The 24,163-nt window shown below is 38.0% G+C and overlaps 1 long non-coding RNA gene across 1 annotated transcript in view; it reads left to right on the top strand.

The window, feature by feature from the left end:
* The first annotated feature begins 19,236 nt into the window (after positions 1-19,236).
* Positions 19,237-24,163, top strand: part of LOC125376008 — a 30,437-nt gene continuing 25,510 nt past the window's right edge. Inside the window, exon 1 of the long non-coding RNA XR_007218896.1 lies at positions 19,237-19,329. This is a non-coding gene — a long non-coding RNA (uncharacterized LOC125376008). The remainder of the gene's footprint in view (positions 19,330-24,163) is intronic.

Genomic DNA, 24,163 nt, shown 5'->3' with positions numbered 1-24,163 from the left:
AGGTGGGATTTTGGCGATGGTGTCAGTACAACGATACTCAACAAGGACAAAACACACCACTCTCTGAACATGTCAAATGTGAAGCAATCTTTAAGGGTAATGATCTTTGTTGTAGAGAACCGAACAAAGCATAAGTGGTAAGTGTGTTTATGACCCCCAATGATATTTCTGTAACAAGAGCAGTCTACTGTAGTTGAGGAGTAAACGACCGTCTGTGCCTTGAAGAACAGAGAAGTACACTAAAAGCGCCGTAACTCTGTCGATTCCGATATTAATGACACACGAGTGTAAAACCGTAGAAATCCCCCGCTATAGACCTTGGCCCATATTTCGGACTGACAGGCTCTGGTAATGAGCGCTTTACGAGCTCTGTTGTCTTTCAGCATAATGCGTACCACTAACTTTGACTGATGACACATTCGGGGCCGTTGCGTTTGTACATGGTGCCCCGGACGAGTAATTTAATCATGTTTCCCACTTATAGCATCATTGTCTCAGTGCATTGTGAACACGATTACCTTACTTAGCCTGTCTGAGCGTTACATAGAGTACACATGTTCAGGGCTTGTGAAAAGGAAAGCATCGACCTTAACAGTCATATTCATCTGATCTCAAAGCGATTGAAGGATCATGGATATGATTAATCGTGACATAAAGAAGAACACTCACGTTCCCGTGCAGTGTCAAGAAGATTTAGCCTTTATTGTGATTTCATAACTCTCTCTAGCAGATCTGTCTTCCTGAGAAGACAAAGACTAAACAATAAAAGTCATTTCTGACCGGACATAATATGGTGTCGATCCTAAGCATGCACACATGGCCTTGCTTAGATTTGCCTACCAACATAAAACAAGCTTCTTCGACCCCTTGTTTTACATTGGATATATAAGCTTCTTGTTTTGGATAATTATACAATGATAGATGAGAAGTTCGCATCAGAAGCCCACCAACGTCCAAGGCATGGCCTAATATAAATGATTTCATTGGATTTATCAAAAAAGGACAAGATCAGGTTTGTTGGCCTGGATACGTCTAAGGCTGTTTATGGACCTATTCCAAAGAATTTTGTGTTTATCATTTTCCATGACGCCCACTACGTATTCCGAATATTATTATGATTATGATTTATTTTTTTTGGATTTTTTTTTATTCCATCATATTTTACATTTCAATATCATACATAGTGTGCATGGATTTATTGTGACATTATTGGCATGTTTGTAGCATGGACAGATCATATATCATAGTTATACAGAGTTTCTAATGACACATGTAGAGAAGACCAGAAGGCATCGAAACTTGCATAATTACAATTTGAATATGCAATACATTTTGTAATTTCATAATATCGAAGTATTTATTTTTGAATTAGTAAAAAGATTGGTTTGACTTTTTTTCTATTAAATGTGTACAGCATAGATTTTGTTACCATAATTACTGCATTGAGTGAATTGTTATTCTTCTCTTTAAATCCAAACAGTATGTGTTCATTACTGAAATTAACTCTGCCTTCTGTGTAGTATCCAAGCCAATCTGAAAGTTTCGTCCATACATCAGCAGCATAGTGACAATTACATACTACATGAGTAATTGTTTCAGATGGTTCATTACATAATGAACAAACTGGCCATTCAACATATCCAATTTTAAATAAATAACAGTTAGTACTCAAAATATTGTGTATAACTTTAAACTGAAACCATCTTAATTCAGAACCTTGTGTACATCTTTTTGCCATAAGGTTAAAATTTGTCCACTCTTTATCCGTATATTGTTTTTCATGAAAATCTTCCCATTTACTGTAGCACTTATGTTTTATAAATTTAGGGTTTAATAGGGCTTCATAAAATACTTTTTTCCCCCTTTTATTGTTTAATTTTGATACATTATATGGCAGTACAGGTCTTTGGCAAACTTTAGCACAATGTATTATATTGATTATGATTATGATTATGATTAATAATGTTATCCTCGATCAAGCGTTGTGACCACTACTATAGTTAGTTCACTGTCCTTCATATGTTCTGGAAAATTTGTCAGAAATGACAACAAATGTCAACTGAAGTTTTCTAAGAAAACAATACGTGACAAGTTCCTCGTCTATGTGAAATTTAGGCATAGGATATTCAGGCATGACATGGGCATCCCATGAGCACCAACTGTGCTCTCCTTATTGCGAGACTGTTGCTTGATGGCTATCAAACGGCAAAATTGAAACCAAGGAATATTGAGCTTCAGGTCTATCGGCGATCTCATATAGTTCAATAATGGTCAAATGGCCAGTTTCCTTTTACTGCTATACCCACCTTAACTTGATACAAAATCTACCAGTGGAGTGCCTCATCTGTCTTATATGTAAATCTATGCAGAGATTCAGAGTGGCAAAAATTACGTCTTCACAAGGATGACTTTCCAACAGTCCACTCTCCCTTCATGTCGTACAATATTCAAGTAGCTCCAGCCTTTGATGTCCACATTTCACAACTTGTGAGATATAATTGAGCATGCTATTTCTCCGAAGATTTCAAAGAGCGTCATACGACTCTTGCTCAAAAGGTTGTTTGATCGGGATTACAGCATTCAAAGCCTTATAAAAGTTCTCAAAATGTTTTAAGATAGACATGCACAGGACAATTCCATATTTGACTCATGCTTGACCGAAATCATGTCCGATGCAATTCCTTTTTTTGACTTGTACCATATGGTCCCATGTTTGTTGTGAACACTGGCCTTACGTTTGCAAGTGTTTGTTTGTTCTTTGTTGTTTAACACCACTCAGCAATATTGCAGGTATATGATGGCGGTCAGTAAATAATCGAGTCTGGACAAGACAATCCAGTGATTGCCATTATGAGCATCAATCTACGCAATTGGGATACGATGACATGCATCGGCTCAGTCAGCGAGCTTGACCACCCGATCCCGTACGTCGCCGGGTACCTATGACGGGGCAGGATACGCTGACCTTTTGGCGAACACTTGGTGTCATGACGTTGATGGTGATTCACAAGCACATGCTTATGTTATGGTCGGAATTAGACACTGGACTCTGCTGTTAGCAGGGATTTCGTGATATTATGGAAAGAGTATGGTTTGTCGTTTATATTTTCCTTAAGAAATGTCAGAATGATCCACCCTGATTGTGATTCCTGGTGTGTCGGCACCATACCTGTGAGGGCGGGGATCATGGCTTGATATATTTGAAATACAGTTTTAACATGCTCTCTATCACAATGATGGTGTTTAGGAAGAGAATATATGGATGTCAACTTCTTTAGGAAGACAACGTTTCGGAGAATATGCTTACTCCTTACTCTATAATAAAGAAGTTGACATCCATATATTCTCTTTCTTATGTGTATCACTTCTAAATGCCTTTCAAAGACATAATGTTGTTAAGGAAGAGAATATATGGATGTCAACTTCTTTAGGAACACGACGTTTCGGAGAATATGTTTACTCCTTACTCCATAATAAAGAAGTTGACATCCATATATCCTCTTTCGTATGTGTATCACTTCTAAATGCCTTTCAAAGACATAATGTTGTTAAGGAAGAGAATATATGGATGTCAACTTCTTTAGGAACACAACGTTTCGGAGAATATGCTTACTCCTTACTCCATAATAAAGAAGTTGACAGGTAAGCATATACAACGAAACGTTGTGTTCCTCCTTATAAAGAAGTTGACATCCATATATTCTTTTCCTTATGTGTATCACTTCTAAATGCCTTTCAAAGACATAATGTTGTTGTTGCTGTTGCTGTCATTCTCGTTGTTGATGTTACCGATACTTTATTCGACGTTACTGAGAATACTGTGCCGAGCCGGAACGTGACTGAGTGGGCTAGCACTAAAATAACGCCAGTAGTCCGGACAAGTGCACACACACCCACGCACACACACACACAAGCACACACCAAATTCACAAATTACAAATACACACAAACAAACACAAACACACACATGGGGTTAAGCCCCATTTCAAAATCTGATGGTAAAAGTATCTAGACGACACATCATCTGCAATCGATCAAGTTGCAACTATTTATACTGATAAGTATCCGTTAAAGCCTCCATAGGCGCCTACCAACCGAAACCAACAGCATCTGTGCTCTTCCATGTTATAATCAGTTCCATCGCCTCATTATCTTTATCATCGCCATGATGACTATCGTGTACTTTTGCAGTGTGAGGTTTAATGTAAAATATTCGGCAATCATTATTAATGACTCATGCTTTTTAAAGATCAATAGCAAGAACCAAATAGTATATCACTATTCTTTTACTATCGTGTGCACGGATGTCTCATGTGGGCACCATCAGACATTTCATTATGTTATTAATAAACAACACCAACATTAAACAGGAATTTTGTTTGTATTTGCCTGGATCTAATCTGGACTGTCCGCCTCCAATCTGATGGATGATGGCACCATCTTTGAACACTAATTTGCTGCCAGGCGAGAAGGAATTAGGAGTTTTATAGCATGTACACTAGTCTTCTCTGTAAATAAATTATGCATGTAATCTAGGCTCCACATAGAAGGGATCATTATGTGTATGCTATGCCTTTAATATACGTCTTAATGAATACTATTTACATATTCAGTAACCATTTGGCCAGCGTTATTGATTGAATATACATGCAGTATGTTCAGGCTAACATTACTCGCGATTATTATTTTTGAAGTGCAAAATATATAAATATATAAATACGGCACAACCCTAGGAATAAACCATCCAACACAGCCAAAACGTGCGTGCGTGCGTGTGTGCGTGCGTGCGTGCGTGCGTGCGTGCGTGCGTGCGTGTGTGAGTGCGTGCGTGCGTGCGTGCGTGTGTCGTTAACCGCTTATGTGAAACCAACGAGCACTGGCATGGTGGTTATAAATCTAGAAACGTAATCAGGACTAATCTGGGCTTCGAACCCAGGATCATAGGTTTTCTGGCCCGCGTCAGATGACTTAACCACCAGTACCCTGTATATGGATACAGCTATTCATGGATGCCGTGATGGAATGTCCATCTCGTCCTGGGCTGTTGTTACACGTGTATGCGGTCTTGATATTCCTCTCACCTATTGTTGGACGCTTTTGCGTCTATATTACATGGATCGGAGTAGGATTAATCTAATAACACTGACATGCAACATCAAATAAACATGACTGTCTGTGTTGTCTCGCCACACTCCACGTACTCCAGCATCAAAAACTTTTTTCTCTTCATTCAATATTGTAATTTTAACATTGGTATGGTCACACTGCACACAGCAATAATCCCGATTTTCGACTGCGTGCTGTAAATAATCGAGTCTGGACCAGGCAATCCAGTCATTGATATCATGAACAACGGTCCTCATGATTTTGTATTGACATAATACCCATGTTCCTTCATTATGTCAACATAATTTGATTACTCCTACGTTCTGCCTAGTATGTTAATCATAATCCTCACTACAAGCTTCCACTAAATATTATACTGTATGCTGCAACATACGCTGATACCAAACCATCTCGATGCTGCTGAATCATATCACCATACTTAAATCCATGCTGGTGCTTCATATGCTTACACTACTTTGTCCTAGTCGATACCCACACTATCATGATAATTGGGGCATTACAGATATATGACGGTGTCCTGTAAATAATCGAATCTGGACGAGACCAGTGTTTGACATCATGAGCATCGATCCACGCATTTGGGATACGATGACATGCAATCAACAACGTCATAAAGACTGACCACCGATCCATAGTCACCTCTTACGCCAAGCATGGGTTGCTGGGGATCAATTCTGACCCGAAATCCCCATGGGGTCTGCAGTATTATATGAAAATATATTCTACTCCATCAATGTCAAACTAAAATTGTCTTTTGTCTTCGAAAACATTTGTCACACCGAACTATATTGTTTTATGCAAATAAACCTCAATTCGGACTTTCTGTGATCTCGTGATGGTTGACCAACCTTTACTCCAGTTCCAGCTGGGAGCCTATAGTCCCGTTCATTATGCTGTCCTACCTACATTCTATGCTCCCGATTCATACAGTTAAGACTGACCTGTATCTTCTGACTCTATGACACTGTTCAAAAATGAACTGGAATATACCCTATCACTCTGCGATGTACAATGATCCAACTTTTGATACTTATACTATTTTTGTTTTTTTTATTCGAAAACTGTACATTGCCCATACGCTCAACCCTAGCACCATGTTCCACTTTATGTAAGCGAAGGTATAGAGGTTACATGGCTGTTCTTGTAACATGGGAAAATTGAGATGCGCAGTCAGTCAGAAATGTCAGGTCACGAGATGAGATAAGCATGTTACTTGACAAGAGAAACCAAATGTTCTGTTTATCAATGTATTTTATAACCTATCTGACATATCTTAGTCTGAAAACCATAATGTTGGTGAGACTGATTGCAAGAAGTCCCCACTTAAAGTGTTATTTCACTCGAGAAATGTCATTATTACACTACAGCGAAATATCGATCGTATACTTTCAGATACTGTAATATTTCATGACGAACTACGAAAAAAAACACAATAAATTACAAAACCTAAACTTTGTATTCCATATAGGACACGATTAACCCCTGATGCACCGCGGTGCCAATGCCCCCTAGCCTGTTCAGATTTACAAAGGCAAATCGCCATGAAGTCTTGAATACATAGCCTTTGATATGGCCAAGCGAGCCATACAAGACCACATGATATACCAAGGTGGACAGAGACAGCGTTCTACAATGGATGTAATCTTCTGTGGTATGAAGGAGCCAGTTGACTTCATTGTCCAGGGAGGCAATTTATCGGTATTTATCCAACAGAGGGAGTCTATAGAATCACGGAGGGCCCATGGAGCGATAGGAGTCATCTGTTATGGTCAATGTGCAATTGCCCGACATTGTTCGTAGATTATCACAACAGGATTAATGCGTTCTAGCTGTGCAGGTTATGGCTTTGGAATCCGGCTTAGCAAATCCTTAGAACGTGGAGCTCGCCTGCCCGGCGGGGTGTGGATAAGCTGAGGTATATGTGATTCTGCTGCTCAGCCCATCTTACAAGACAACACATCAGTGTTGGTCATCAAATCAGTGACAATGTAATCCTATATTACTTCAAGCTGTACGGCTTGTCTGTTTGGGTATATAAAAATAATACAAAGTACACAAAGATGCTCAATTAAACACTGATTCAGTAGCACTAAATATAAGTGTACATGACTTACACAACTATTTGACGTTCTGAAGATGTCATAACTGAATGAGTTAGAACACTGATCGTTTTCCTCCATGCTGTGGTATAGCATTTCCTTAGATAATAAAACTTGGGATCTTTTGAAAAAGAAAGGAATAAATCTTCCACTCTTCTGTTTACTTCACAGCATCTTCAGAAGCTAATGTGTGGGTGGGTGAGGGGGTCTAATCTAACAGATTAAATTTAAAATAATCATGGGATAGCTTCACTAAACACTACTGTAAATACAGGAAATAAGCATCAACATATACCAAAATATGTCATGATCTGTACATTTCGATGCGGCACAAAGTCCACGTTTAGAACGTTCAGTGTATTATGAATTTATATGATTTGGATTTTGAACAGAAGTGTTTTGGTCATAAGTGTATTCAGATATTCTGTGGAAGCATAGGTATATTATTTACCTTACAGTTGAAATAAATAAACATAAACCTGATGTCGTGATATGTGAATCAAAGTATTCAGAAATCCTGTTTCTATTCATCAAATGCTTAAATGTATACTATTGATGTTTCTGGCATAATAAAGGTTATGCAAAACAAATGATATCACATGTTAGCGTTGGATTTTCATCAGAGAATTCTGAATTTCTATATATAGCTATTCAACAAATGCTTTTTTGTATACAATACTATTATTTTCATTTTCATTATGAACGTTATAATTAAAGATGATATCGAATATGGAATTGTGTAGGAAGCTAAAATGTATTCAGAATTGTTTGATGTTGATATACAACAAAGCTCCAATGTATGTTTTTACTCATTGTACTTGTAGCTGGAGTCAATGCAAGGCTGCTGTTCTGATCTGTATGTCAGGCTAAACATTATGGCTTGTTATCAGGACGCTCATGTATTATCTGCATAGCATATTGAATATGTTATCTAAGGGGTGAATGCATGACGTGTATTATTATCCACATCATCTCCAATGTCAATACAATTTTCTCTGAAACAACTTTAAAAGTGTGGGGTGAATTTCTCATATATCATTATATATCCCCTACCAAGGTTGAATTGCCACTTCACCGACGGGTCAGGATGCGCTCATCTGTTCACCAACACCTGGTGTCAACACAATTTGATAGGGATTCATAAAGGCCGAGTTTTCTTATGATTACATGTATGTAGAGAGTTCTGTCGTGTTTATTCACGTATAAAATTACACATATTATTTTGACATGACATAAACATTCTGGTATTATGTCATCGCTAAAGCTCGCAGTGAACAGTCAGCTTCAATAATGAAAATGACTAAGAAATATAAATCTGGAAAGTAATGCGTCTCCGAACTAATGCGACTGCTACACCTAGCCAAAAATGCGACTCAATATCATTGCGACTCCCCCCACCCAAGTGGAATCATACATATCCTTACCTTAATCCAATCAAACAGCAAATAGCACCGCTTATTAGCACTGAGTAGAGCAATTCCCTAAAAACAATAAACAGTGTTTTTTTCTAAAAACAGTTTATGTTTACTCTGTTGACTGGCATTAAGGAAGTTCAAAGGCAATAGAATAATTGTTATAAGTTTCGTCAATATCACTCTGGGATGGGGAGCATACCGATTCAAACAGTAATCAAATATCATACGTGTGTTCATTCAATGTCATCAGCTTACATGAATATTTGATGCTCTCATGCTCTAACAGACGCTCAAATGTATATATTTTTTATAATGTTATGAAATGTATATTACATACACACGATTTGAAATGACTGTCAATACTTTAAACCATTCTCAGGGAAACATGCAATCTGTATATCTAATTTAGTGAGCAAGGAATCACCAGACCAAGGAGGCCTGTGTTACCTTCGATGTCCATTAATGTCATCTATTATTCAGTACCATCATGTATCATGTATCATACCAGTCAGGCCTAGGGATACAAACTGTGGAACTATTATCCACGCTTGACATATCGCATGTTGGCACTAATGGTATCATTATCCATGACGTCACAGACAAATGGCGCCAAGTTGCAATTTACAAACAGCTTGGAAGATAATAATCAAAATATATCGGGCTCACCTTGTATACGTGGTATTCATAAAATAGAAAGCACACAGACAACTTGTCCCAACAAAATAAAACTTTCACCCATGACAATAAATGACTAAATTTCATCACATAGCTTCCTGTCGATTACGTCCACATGGGGATGAATCTTCAGACAAGGAACATTGAGATTCACATCCTAACGTTGTGATTGGCAGTTAGTCGTAATGCATCACAGCCAGACATCGAACTACGTATCGCCAGCACCCATCTACGTCCGTTAGTCTCGGACAGACAATTCACAGTGTATGGTCAGTGATGGTGTAGAGGTCATTGTAGATAATGGCCATTTGGGAGCTGTCGAGAAATAAATCACTACTGAAAGCGTTGATGTATCAACCAAAAATGTATTTATATGCGAAATGAGGGAGACGCACTTTGTGAAGACAGTTATCTTGCGAAAAGCATCTAGTTAACGGTAATATGCTCGTGTTTCACAGTTTTATCATGAAATCAATGTAAAACTGCCTTAGGTTTCTAGATATTGTCAAATGCATGGCATGAAGATTTATCAGTTAATCATTTCTTTATAAAGTTGCAGTTAGAGCTGACATTGCTACGTTTATCATGGAGTGAAAGGATTATTTTCAGGTTTGAGTTATTTTGACAGGACCATATCAATGTTTTTACTTCACTTGTGTTTTTGTGAGTGAGTGATTTGGGTTTAACGCCGCTTTTAACAGTATTGCAGTTATATCAATGGTGTCAGCTTAATGTGGGAGGAAAGCCCGAAGTGATGCAGGTGTCAGACTTTTACCACTTCGGTGACACCCACGAGCACAGGTATTGTGCTGACAAACCTAGAAACATATTTGGTGCGAACCGGGATTCAAACCCACAATCATAGGTTTCTGGCGTGCTCAAGAGATGCAATTCTGCACAGCAAATCGCAGCGCCACTTGTGTGTTAGGGCAGTTGGGTAGCCTGGTGGTTAAAGTGCCCGCTTGCCAAGATTGTGACCCGGTTTGGATTCTCAAGATGGTTACACATGTCCGAACCCGTGAAGATTAGAATTGGCCTTCAGCAACCCGTGCTTGTCGTAAGAGACATCGTATAGATTGATGCCCATGATGTCAATCACAGGATTGTCTGTTCCAGACTCCATTATTTACAGTCTGCCGTCATATAGCTGGACAATTGCTGAGTGCGGTGTTAAACAACAACCAAACAATCATATGTGAGAAGTCGCTGTGTCCCAAACATTGATATTTCTGGAATATTGCTGCAAGCGATGTAACACTATACACAATCACTCTCTGAAATGTGAAAAGTATAACATCATTATGCAATCAGCAGTAATAGAAATACCGATATACGTTTGTCAACTTAGTGCTCCTCCGAGATGCTAAAACACAGATAATTGGATAGGTTCACATTACAAATTTTCCAACCAAAGAACCATTACAAACACAACTAAAATCAAACCAAAACTACCACGACAAAAATCAAATGAAGTTACTTCACTATGCTTCATTAAACACAAAAAATATATGTTGAGATATTATATCAAGTCTGACATCGGTATGTTAACCACCCACTTAGCACCTGCCGTTGGCCGACATTATAACAACAATGACTATGTTAAACCCATTCAGCCCAGCATAACTGAACGAGTATTAACCGCATAATAACCCACTTTCTCATATTGTTAATGCCCAGCTTTGCAGAAAATGCGCTTCTTTGCATAATTCCGTAACGAGACCGCTCGGTGAGATGAATCTTTGTGTGTTTTTTACCATTCTTTCAGTCCCGGCGAGGCTGTCATCCCATCACTGGCTTGTATGGCGGATGTAGCCGCTTGGTTGTTAATTGACGGAGAAATTGTAAGGGGTTCCTTATAAAGAAGATCAGAGTGGATCTGTGTTCTGTGTCTCCGGGCACCTGCTACAGAGAACTGTGTGACTGGGTTGGCCTGGTATTATGCCCTTGTATGTGTGTCACAGCCACACTAACTGTGTCACTGGGGAGGTGTGGTGTGGTGAGGTGTTGTTTATAGTCTATACATACTTTTGATCATGATGCCCTCTGGCAAGCTTGTTGACCTAGCTACAATTAAAGGAATCTAGGTCCTTGAGTTGATGTACGCGAAATGAACTGGGGTAAAGGTCGGTCTATATGCGGTCGATGAAAGCCCGAATTTTGAGTTTATTTGTGTAAAAATATTGAACTCTGTGACAACTGAACTATTTGTGAAGAGAAACGGCAATAGAGGTATCAGACATTGATGGAGTAAAATATGTTCGTACGTTTTTAATATAATACAGCAGACACCGCGGGGGTTTCAAGTTACGGACAGAGTGGATAGTTGCTCAATTTATGGACCACTGGAACTACTTGTACATCTTATCCTGGTGAAAGTGTAGTTAAACAGACATTAATGTCTCAACATGCATCTAATATTCCGACGCAAAAAAGTAACAGAGAGGGTGAAACAGAGTTATATTTAATGTGGTAAGTTCATATATATGTATGTTATATTTTAACCAGCATCATCGCTCATATTGAATTTAAACTGCTGAGCAAAATACATTGTTCAGGAATACACTTGAAAAGTGGATTTGACCAAAACATTACAAACGTTATCAAACTATTTCTAGGCTGAAAACAGTTGCCAAAACACTGCCACTTGAAGGTCCAACACACATCTATGACACCCATTTCAAATACATCACCATCGAATAACCGTTTCCTATTTGACTCATATCCAGCCACCATCATACTTTCGTTTGCCCGACAGTGTAATATCACAGGTTAATAACGATCAAATTACGCTTTAAGTATATTCAATCATTGTTTTCAACTTAATATCCATACTTCGAGCAAGGTCCTTGAGATAACACATTCCAATCCCATGCCATATTAAGATCTTTTGAAATATACGTGCCATATGTATATTTATTTTATGATATTCCAAAACCAACTTAGAACTAGGAGTAACATGCCAGGTTAACGGTGTAAAGTCCTGACAAAAATAGCCAAACCGAACCCAAAATAAGGTCCAGTCCGGGTAATCCTTCTATGGACAGGTACATCAACTATCTGCTTTACATCGAATCTACCTACGCGTTAAGCCATCAAATTCCCACTACGGGGGCGCTTATAAACGACACTACCTTACCCAGAAGTATGAAATGTGAAATAATGCGCTTTGTCCACTGACAATCGCTGACCAAGAAAGCCTCCTTGCTGTGCACGTCCTTAGACCGAGGGCGCTTAAGGGAAGTGAGCTGGGAGGGGCTCGCTGCTGGGTGTAATTACTGCCGAGGAAATTATTGAAACTTATGAGCTGTCCAGAAAAAAAGAATGATAGTTATTTGGTTCGCGTCAACGGTTCCGACACAAGCTCCAGGCTGTCCTTTTGTGAAGAGAAGACACATCCCGATAGCATGCGTTCACAGTAAGATTGTTTTCAGTGCTGTTTGAGGAAGAAGACAGTATTTGAATTATTTTCAGTAGCTACACCACCATATTAACATGTAGAAGAGCGATCCCAAATAAGAGATAGACCATTGTATGTTTAGATGGCGTTGATAACGTTCAAAACACTATCAAAACCGGAAACCATGATAGCCTTGTGATTAAAGCGACGACCATCCGAGTTCAATTCCCCTCATTTATACAATGCTTACATATTGTGTTGGTGTATTCTAAATGAGATGACTGGAATTTGGCGTATCACTCACTCTATCACTCACTCACTCACACAACGGATGTTATTACCAGGCTTGTCTCTATTGCCGTGTGTGTTTGCGGTTTAAAACGTGGTTCTACTCGTTGCTTCCTTTGTTGAAGAACAGTTATGATAACTACTGCAAAACAGAAGGCAGTTTCATTACCTATAAACTTTTTGTCCATCAAAAGAAGATATGAACAATATATACATTGACATACACTCACATCAATCTGCTTCAAACAAACATACGTTTACAGATGCAACTGTCATATCATAATATGAAACATCAACACCAGAGAATAATCAGTCTTGATGATCTGCTGAAACAAACTCCACTGGGCGTCAAAGTCTAAACAATGCACAAAACAGCAAAACATGTTTCAGCTTAACTCAAACGATAACCATCCCTCCATGTAGAAATATTGGCATTTTTGACAATTCGCGTGTTAAATGAGCTTACTACCGCGCTCAACTGTTTATCTTCTAGACGCATTTTAAACGTCACAACGTGTTACCCACACACGCAGATAACATACTATATATAGGTGCAAATCAAATCAATCAGACAGTTGTACAGAAAACTCTTCAATTATTCAATCCTCTTTTTATCCTGATTTTGGATTGTCGGATGCACTTATGTGAAATATGTAAGTAATGGTATGTAACACATTTCACCAGTCTTTGATGTGGAAATAGCAGGATATATATATTCGGGAAACTGGTTGAGTAAATTATACAGTTCATCTTTGGACTTTTGAGTGTGTGTGTATATATATATATGTAGATGATACCGACAGTTATGACTTGCCAAATACATTGGTATGCATAGCAGAAACAATATGTACAGTCCATGCATGACACGTGGATTCTGTTGAGTAAATTATACAGTTCATCTTTGGACTTTTGAGTGTGTGTGTATATATATATATATATGTAGATGATACCGGCAGTTATGACTTGCCAAATACATTGGTATGCATAGAAGAAACAATATGTACAGTCCATGCATGACACGTGGATTCTGTTGAGTAAATTATACAGTTCATCTTTGGACTTTTGAGTGTGTGTGTATATATATATATATATATGTAGATGATACCGGCAGTTATGACTTGCCAAATACATTGGTATGCATAGAAGAAACAATATGTACAGTCCATGCATGACACGTGGATTCTGTTGAGTAAATTATACAGTTCATCTTTGGACTTTTGAGTGTGTGTGTATATATATATATATATATATATGTAGATGATACCGGCAGTTATGACTTGCCAAATACATTGGTATGCATAGCAGAAACAATATGTACAGTCCATGCATGACACGTGGATTCTGTTGAGTAAATTATACAGTTCATCTTTGGACTTTTGAGTGTGTGTGTATATATATATATATATATATATATATATATATGTAGATGATACCGACAGTTATGACTTGTCAAATACATTGGTATGCATAGAAGAAACAATATGTACAGTCCATGCATGACACGTGGATTCTGTTGAGTAAATTATACAGTTCATCTTTGGACTTTTGAGTGTGTGTGTGTATATATATATATATATATGTAGATGATACCGGCAGTTATGACTTGCCAAATACATTGGTATGCATAGAAGAAACAATATGTACAGTCCATGCATGACACGTGGATTCTGTTGAGTAAATTATACAGTTCATCTTTGGACTTTTGAGTGTGTGTGTATATATATATATATATATGTAGATGATACCGGCAGTTATGACTTGCCAAATACATTGGTATGCATAGAAGAAACAATATGTACAGTCCATGCATGACACGTGGATTCTGAACGATCTTGGTTCAGGATCAAGTTGGGAGAGTCAGCCAGACATGCCAACGTATGTGTTCATGTGACATCATGCCACGTTGACCTCCTGCTGTTGAGTCTGATCGGAAATCTACTGATAGTAGGTTAGAATATAACTCGTATGTTGCCATTAGATGGAAATACATACTTGTTTGTGGGTGATCGCTCTGTGAGCATAATGAAATGACTACCCATGAACATATCTTTCTTGAACACTCATTTCAGATTCATAGTGTACCACAATATCGTGTGATGATAATAATAATAATAATAATAATAATAATCATAATAATCATATTAATCATAATTACATTTGCTATGCGCTGCATAAAATAGAAGAAAACTCTGTTGATACAAGATATAGATACAAGACAAATAGATGTGGCAGTTTCTGCTTCTTTCACATGTGATGGGAGATGGTTCCGTAGAACGGGAGCATTGCAGACAAATGTGATCCATTCATACATATTTCGCCGCTGTTGTGCCTTACACGCCCTGTGGAAACTGTTTCGGCGGATAATCGAGACCGGTTATCCTGGCATTATTTTTTTATGTTCACTAATAAGTGTTTAGCTCAAACTTCAGAATCCATCGACAATATATCGCGTTAACGGTAGTTCAAGACGAACGGAGTGCCGATAGCAGACACAGTGTCGATAAAGATTTTGTCTTGACAGCAAGGACCTGTATCACTTCGCTTTATCCTCCCACAGTAAGTCGACATGACATAACTGATTCAACGTGGCGTTAAACCCAACACACTCATTCACTGTACACGGCTTCAGCCTGTGTTAAACCCAACACACTCATTCACTGTACACGGCTTCAGCCTGTGTTTAACCAAACATACTCATTCACTGTACACGGCTTCAGCCTGTGTTAAACCCAACATACTCATTCACTGTACACGGCTTCAGCCTGTGTTAAACCCAACACACTCATTCACTGTACACGGCTTCAGCCTGTGTTAAACCCAACACACTCATTCACTGTACACGGCTTCAGTCTGTGTTAAACCCAACACACTCATTCACTGTACACGGCTTCAGCCTGTGTTAAACCCAACACACTCATTCACTGTACACGGCTTCAGTCTGTGTTAAACCCAACACACTCATTCACTGTACACGGCTTCAGTCTGTGTTAAACCCAACATACTCATTCACTGTACACGGCTTAAGTCTGTGTTAAACCCAACACACTCATTCACTGTACACGGCTTCAGTCTGTGTTAAACCCAACACACTCATTCACTGTACACGGCTTCAGTCTGTGTTAAACCCAACACACTCATTCACTGTACACGGCTTAAGTCTGTGTTAAACCCAACACACTCATTCACTGTACACGGCTTCAGTCTGTGTTAAACCCAACACACTCATTCACTGTACACGGCTTCAGTCTGTGTTAAACCCAACACACTCATTCACTGTACACGGCTTCAGCCTGTGTTAAACCCAACATACTCATTCACTGTACACGGCTTCAGCCTGTGTTTAACCCAACATACTCATTCACTGTACACGGCTTCAGCCTGTGTTAAACCCAACACACTCATTCACTGTACACGGCTTCAGTCTGTGTTAAACCCAACATACTCATTCACTGTACACGGCTTCAGCCTGTGTTAAACCCAACACACTCATTCACTGTACACGGCTTCAGTCTGTGTTAAACCCAACATACTCATTCACTGTACACGGCTTCAGTCTGTGTTAAACCCAACACACTCATTCACTGTACACGGCTTCAGCCTGTGTTAAACCCAACACACTCATTCACTGTACACGGCTTCAGCCTGTGTTAAACCCAACACACTTATTCACTGTACACGGCTTCAGTCTGTGTTAAAGCGACAAAATGATTTATTCTGTTCGTTACAAAAGCTGCCGTGATTCGTTGTGCAGAGTGAGTTCTGTCTGATTGTGAGTTCGAATCCCGGATATTCCTGATTATGATCCCTGGCTATATTTAACCAAAGTGGTAAACGACTTGCATCACTTCGAACATTCCTCGCACATGAAGCCGTGAGAGCAAGGCAATACTGCTTGAAGCGTCGTTAAACCTCACTCACTCACTCACCGATGTGTATTGGTACAAAAGCAAAATGTACTTATAGGATCACAACTGTTTCTATTCAACTACCGTACGTTGGTGAAAGTTTAAACCACTTGTTTAACATTAGTAAGCGATAGGCGGTAACACTCATTAAAATATATTTCTATTACATATTCATATTCGAAAAACGAATAACGAATAACGAACCTGCTGCTAACTTCAGGCCCCTTAACAGAAGGGGAATTAAAATGGTTCATGGACTGGGAAACAGAATATTTACCGGCTTTCTTAATCATTTCCTACAACCATTATTCTTGATAATTTGCTCTTTTTTCTTACGAGACGAGAATATAGAGATGTCAATTTCTTTATTATGAGGAACACAACGTTTCGGAGTATATGCTTACTCCTTCATCAGGTGAATGAAGGAGTAAGCATATACTCCGAAATGTTGTGTTCCTCATAATAAAGAAGTTGACATCCATATTGCAGCCATATAGTCTCTTCCTTATGTGTATCACTTCTAAATGCCTTTCAAAGACCTAAATACCTGCTATTCCTATAAACATGCCATAAGCCATTATAGCATAAGATACTCCCAGTGATAAAATGCATATTCATTTTAGATTTCTCGTTGACTTGAATATATTGAGAAACATGATAATATATTTCCAACAGACTTCAGTGAAACAAAATAAAATTGCGTACACACAAAACTACCATCACATATCCGCATTACAAGAAACCAACTATTTAATCGGTGCATGGATCTAAAAGTAGCCAAAGCGAAGTGGACGTGTGTCAAAACTTACATTATTTATCGCACTAATCAAAATAATACGATGACTGATGAGAAGCTGCCCGATGTCTATAGAGAAGACCTACAATGCCGCTGGAAGCCTACATGTGTGTGTCATTAGCGTGTTTGTCAGGTGCTACCAGAGTCTTCTATTGGAGCCAGGAGTGAATCTCCCGTCACTCAGCGGGGCTTCAGAGCCATGGCTTGGATCTACTCAATCTGTGATCGTTATGAAGGTGATAATTGCCTCCATACACACATACCTCATCAGCTGGTTATGTACGTCGCAACAAAGCATTTGGGGTGTAGATTATAATGAACATATGATATCCTAGCTTACTACTTATAGGTGACCATATGTTTTGGTGGCCCCGTTGTGATCAGGGGGCTGTTATACACTTGGTGGCCTTAAAGGGGCGTCACTGGTAACGCTGATCATATGTGAAGAACCTGAGAATTCCATCACTACAATAACGGCACAGATGGTGGAATTTTCCAATATTATTACTTTTACATACATGTAATGAGATATTTTGAAATCCATTTTTGAAGATGTGACGTCATACAAGGATTGTTATAACATTTAGAGATACTGTGAGGCATTCACATTTCTTTAGTCTGAAGCTCTTGATAAGTAAAATTGTTTTTCTTTAGAAAGTTTTGGGACTTTAATCAAAGATTTTCTTAACATTACATACGTTTGCGTGTGATGCCTGTTAAAAACATCTTTTTTAACAATTTGGCAAGTTTTCGTATCACAAAGGCCTCGTTGAAGTGGTTAAATAAGTAAACCAAATTTACATTACCAATACGGCTAATGGAATAAAATTGTTTAAAAACCTGGGTAAATAAGACGGGATAGTTACCTTCAGAAACCGACAAATGACTAGTTTTCATGTAATAGTTTTGTGACTGCCTTTCATTGGCCGTTGTTTGGTAAAAGCGTTTCTTTACGAAGTCGGCAAATAACCAGATACAAAGTACCTTAAGAAACGTTGTAGATAGGAGAAGGTGTGAATGTGTCTCAAAGTACAAGCAAATACTTTTGTGCCCATCGTCAACGGGTCTCATTTGCGAAATATTCAATGAGAAACTTTTTCATAGGAAGCTATGACCTCACCTCTTTTTCACAAGTACCATATCAAAATATCAACCTACAACATGCACTTGTCCTTTGGAGCTTCACAGTGTGGAGAAGTGCAGAATACTATCGCTGACCATATATGTACATGTATTTCCTATTTCTCCAATCAAGATAAGGGGCGTTTCGTCCATGGTTACGCCCACATACATTTCGACAGCGACACGGTGCCGTTGTGCAAGCATTCTGGTGGTCAATCCGTGAAACGTTTCAGGTTGTCTCAGTGCAATTTGAGGAAAATGTATCTTCAACATCGATATATATTTTATTTCACGTCTTGTCACCAAGATGGAAGAAACATTTAAATATTAAATGGGTACAATTATCTTGTAGTAACTCCATACTGATATACAGAAAGAGAAACTACAATGCATTGAACGGCAAACTGCCATTTGGATATCTTCATCGACATCTGTATGTACGGACTACAGAGCCACGCATGGAACAGGTTTCTGGTTTTTGTCCTTTCTGTTTGTGGATGTCCAGGTAATTCTCTGATTTGGTACCTAACATATACATTTTAACATGAAATTTCCCTTTTTAATATATTTTTAATATATCTGTAATTGAAACATGATTGCAAATGAAATGAGCATGAGAGAACCAGTGATTGAAATACCTGTAGCTGACATGAACGCATGAAGTACATCTGACGGCTGATGTAGATATAGATTGATATCAGTTTTATAGTTAATGTGTCTCTTGTTTGGGGGACTGTAATCTGTAATTGAAACATAAATGCAAATGAAATGAGCATGAGAGAACCAGTGATTGAAATACCTGTAGCTGACATGAACGCATGAAGTACATCTGACGGCTGATGTAGATATAGATTGATATCAGTTTTATAGTTAATGTGTCTCTTGTTTGGGGGACTGTAATCTGTAATTGAAACATGATTGCAAATGAAATGAGCATGAGAGAACCAGTGATTGAAATACCTGTAGCCGACATGAACGCATGAAGTACATCTGACGGCTGATGTAGATATAGATTGATATTAGTTTTATAGTTAATGTGTCTCTTGTTTGGGGGACTGTAATCTGTAATTGAAACATGATTGCAAATGAAATGAGCATGAGAGAACCAGTTATTGAAATACCTGTAGCCGACATGAACGCATGAAGTACATCTGACGGCTGATGTAGATATAGATTGATATTAGTTTTATAGTTAATGTGTCTCTTGTTTGGGGGACTGTAATCTGTAATTGAAACATGCTTGCAAATGAAATGAGCATGAGAGAACCAGTTATTGAAATACCTGTAGCTGACATGAACGCATGAAGTACATCTGACGGCTGATGTAGATATAGATTGATATTAGTTTTATAGTTAATGTGTCTCTTGTTTGGGGGACTGTAATCTGTAATTGAAACATAAATGCAAATGAAATGAGCATGAGAGAACCAGTTATTGAAATACCTGTAGCCGACATGAACGCATGAAGTACATCTGACGGCTGATGTAGATATAGATTGATATTAGTTTTATAGTTAATGTGTCTCTTGTTTGGGGGACTGTAATCTGTAATTGAAACATGCTTGCAAATGAAATGAGCATGAGAGAACCAGTTATTGAAATACCTGTAGCCGACATGAACGCATGAAGTACATCTGACGGCTGATGTAGATATAGATTGATATTAGTTTTATAGTTAATGTGTCTCTTGTTTGGGGGACTGTAATCTGTAATTGAAACATGCTTGCAAATGAAATGAGCATGAGAGAACCAGTTATTGAAATACCTGTAGCCGACATGAACGCATGAAGTACATCTGACGGCTGATGTAGATATAGATTGATATTAGTTTTATAGTTAATGTGTCTCTTGTTTGGGGGACTGTAATCTGTAATTGAAACATGCTTGCAAATGAAATGAGCATGAGAGAACCAGTTATTGAAATACCTGTAGCCGACATGAACGCATGAAGTACATCTGACGGCTGATGTAAATATAGATTGATATCAGTTTTATAGTTAATGTGTCTCTTGTTTGGGGGTGAAATTTCATTCTCGCCACATTATAATAATTTATATGTTCATCCAATGCTTACCGTCACATAAAGCATCAATACTCTTATGTTATGTATGTACATTCCAACAAGGGAATATATGAGGCTTGACTCCTCCATACATTAACACTGAATAAATTAACAGCTGCATCATCAAAAAGTTGGAGCAAATTATTTGTTCACAATTTGAAAGTCGAGATATGCTAATTCGGAACAAGTCGCTCTTGGTTAAGTGATTGTGTGGATATATAAAAGATATGAAAAAGCCCAATCAAATTCCCAGTGGGAAGCACGCAGGGTTATAGACCGAAAAGATGTGTGATAAGCTACCTGATCTTAACGCTTGTGTATCAAATCCACGTGATATTAACCGGTATATATATATGGATTTGATATATATACACAGACACATATTTATACACAGACAGGTCGATAGTCGCCATGGCGAGCTAATTTTATGAATTACAAAGGTGTTATTTATCATGAATGGAATCCATCAACTGCGACAAAGTAAACAGGAAAAAGAAATGATTCTATTGATAGCTTTTTTGTTTAGATATAAAAAAATCTTAATTTTCTACATTGTAAATAGAACTTATTTTAAGTTAAATTGCACTGGGGGGGGGGGGGGGGGGGGGGGCACGCCTGTTAATAGATTTCATGATGTTTTTTGGTTTAGTATGTATTTTGGTGTGGCTGCTACAGATACATCATATACGCAGTGGCGGCAAAGGTAAAGAAATCTGGAGGAAAAGCTTTTGACACAAGATCAGAGCATTACCTTCTAGTCTCGGTGTAACACTCATATCCAATATTAATACCAAAATAAAAGGAAAGCACTATATTTGAGGGGTATATATATATTTTATTCTGCCGAAAGCCAAGGCATAGGCTGACTTATCAACACCATACACATACATTTCAGTACATTTCTTATAAAATCACATTTCAACCATATGGTCATATGCTCACGAGTTGTTTTGTTTTTATGACAGCCACAAAACAAACGAAAACACAGCTAGCGTTTATTTTTATTTTTCATGTCATATTATTTTACATTCATAATATCATATTAATTGGCATTATTTATCTTCTACCTTACAACATCCGCGCATAATTGCTTCTTTTCATACACTTCAGATTGTCCTATCAACCCTAATAGAAGACCTTTTTTTAATGTAAAAAAACAAAGACGCAATATGCTAGCCATCTGTTCAAAGCATGTCATGTCCATTATTTTGGAATAAAGCAATATCACCTGCTGCATATGGATTGCATTTGGATGTAATTAATCCAAAGGTTTTAGATAGCAACGATTAACACTGTTTTCAACAATCGATAGTTACACCAAATCTGGGATTTTGTGATAAATACAACTCGTTATTGGACTTCGCTATGTTCACAATCATGAAACAGATTGGGTATATATTGTCCAACTTAGAACACCCTAGCCATGATATTTACATTCAATTACAATATGCACAATGGGCAAAACGAAGGGATAGAACAGCAGAATAGAACATTTAAGTCTTTAAGAAAAATGTACATTGCGTAGGCCAGCATACCATTTACATTAAAAATATAATGAAATGAGTTTGCACATGGATCACCATAGTAACACGTTGAATAATGCCTTTGCTCTGTAAAATTTAATTACCTTGGTGTGAATAACAATCCATTTTTCTTTCGCCAAATGAAATATATTTAGGCGCAAACAAATTTTGCCCTGAACTTTTTATGTGAACGATCATTTTCAGTGGTCCATTCATAATTTTCATTACAAGTTTACCTTTCGCAACCAATTGAGTCATGAGATATTCGAGACTGAATAATTGACATTTTAATTATCAACTTTCCCTTCATGTCGAGCAATATTCCAGCAGCTACAACCTTTTTGTCTACACTTCACATCGTTTGAGATGAAATCGAGCATACTCTTTCTACCAAGATTTCAATAATGTCAATCTTGTTCAAAAGTTGTTTCATCAGGAATAAAGCATTCAAGAATATTACAACGTTTATGGTGGACATGTTAAGGACATTTTCAAATTTTAAAATGTTTGACAAGTGGTGACATGTGACACAGTACTTGGTTTTCATTTGTACCGTATGTTCCCGTGATGTTTTGGGTGAACAGTTGACCTGCCTTTGCATGTGTTTTAGACGGGTGTCACCTAGGGGACCGGATGTTTATGGTTGACATGTAAAGGAAATTTCATTTTCAAATTTTCAAATCATTGACAAGTGATGATGTGTGACACAGTGCTTGGTTTTCATTTGTACCGTATGTTCCCGTGATGTTTTGGGTGAACAGTTGACCTGCCTTTTCATGAACAGTTGACCTGCCTTTGCATGTGTTTTAGACGAGTGTCACCTAGGGGACCGGATGTTTATGGTTGACATGTAAAGGAAATTTCATTTTCAAATTTTCAAATCATTGACAAGTGATTATGTGTGACACAGTACTGGGTTTTCATTTGTACCGTATGTTCCCGTGATGTTTTGGGTGAACAGTTGACCTGCCTTTTCATGAACAGTTGACCTGCCTTTGCATGTGTTTTAGACGGGTGTCACCTAGGGGACCGGATGTTTATGGTTGACATGTAAAGGAAATTTCATTTTCAAATTTTCAAATCATTGACAAGTGATTATGTGTGACACAGTACTGGGTTTTCATTTGTACCGTATGTTCCCGTGATATTTTAGGTGAACAGTTGACCTGCCTGTGCATGTGTTTTAGACGGGTGTCACCTAGGGGGCTGGTTACGCTAACCTTTTCGCGAACACCTGGTGTAATCCCTATTTGAAAATGACTGACAAACAGATGCTGAAGCTAAAGTCGGAACCGCACAGTGGACTCTACTTTTGGCACAGATTTCTTATGTTTATTGAAAGGGTTTGATAAGGATGTTGACTTTCTGCCATGTTCTATTTGTCGAAGTAAACAAATATCAATAAGATGTGTAAGACAGACTGCTGGAATATCATCATATATTTTATGAAACAGACAAAGTTTCCGATTTGACCTTCGTTCTAATAACGTTTCCTAACCGCATCAGGCATAGCGCAATACGTGATGCACAGTTTAGAAAACTAGTTAGAATTCTTACATCTTCTAATAAAAGTTTGTCTAGTTGAGCAATATGTTTTTTGTGTTCATTTCTCCCAAACGTCACATGCATATTACAATTTGGCCATATAAAAACTGTATATACCTTATTCACCGATTGTGGCTTTACAGTATTGCTTATGTGACAAGACCATCTTGTAATTTGATGAAAATGTCAGTCCCAGTTCACAATGATCC

The sequence above is a fragment of the Haliotis rufescens genome, unplaced genomic scaffold (genome assembly GCF_023055435.1).
Source record: "Haliotis rufescens isolate VD_foot unplaced genomic scaffold, xgHalRufe1.0.p SCAF_67, whole genome shotgun sequence".
NCBI classification, from domain to species: Eukaryota; Metazoa; Mollusca; class Gastropoda; order Lepetellida; family Haliotidae; genus Haliotis; species Haliotis rufescens.
Note: the sequence above shows the minus strand (reverse complement) of the source record. Positions and strands in the feature narration are given on the sequence as shown.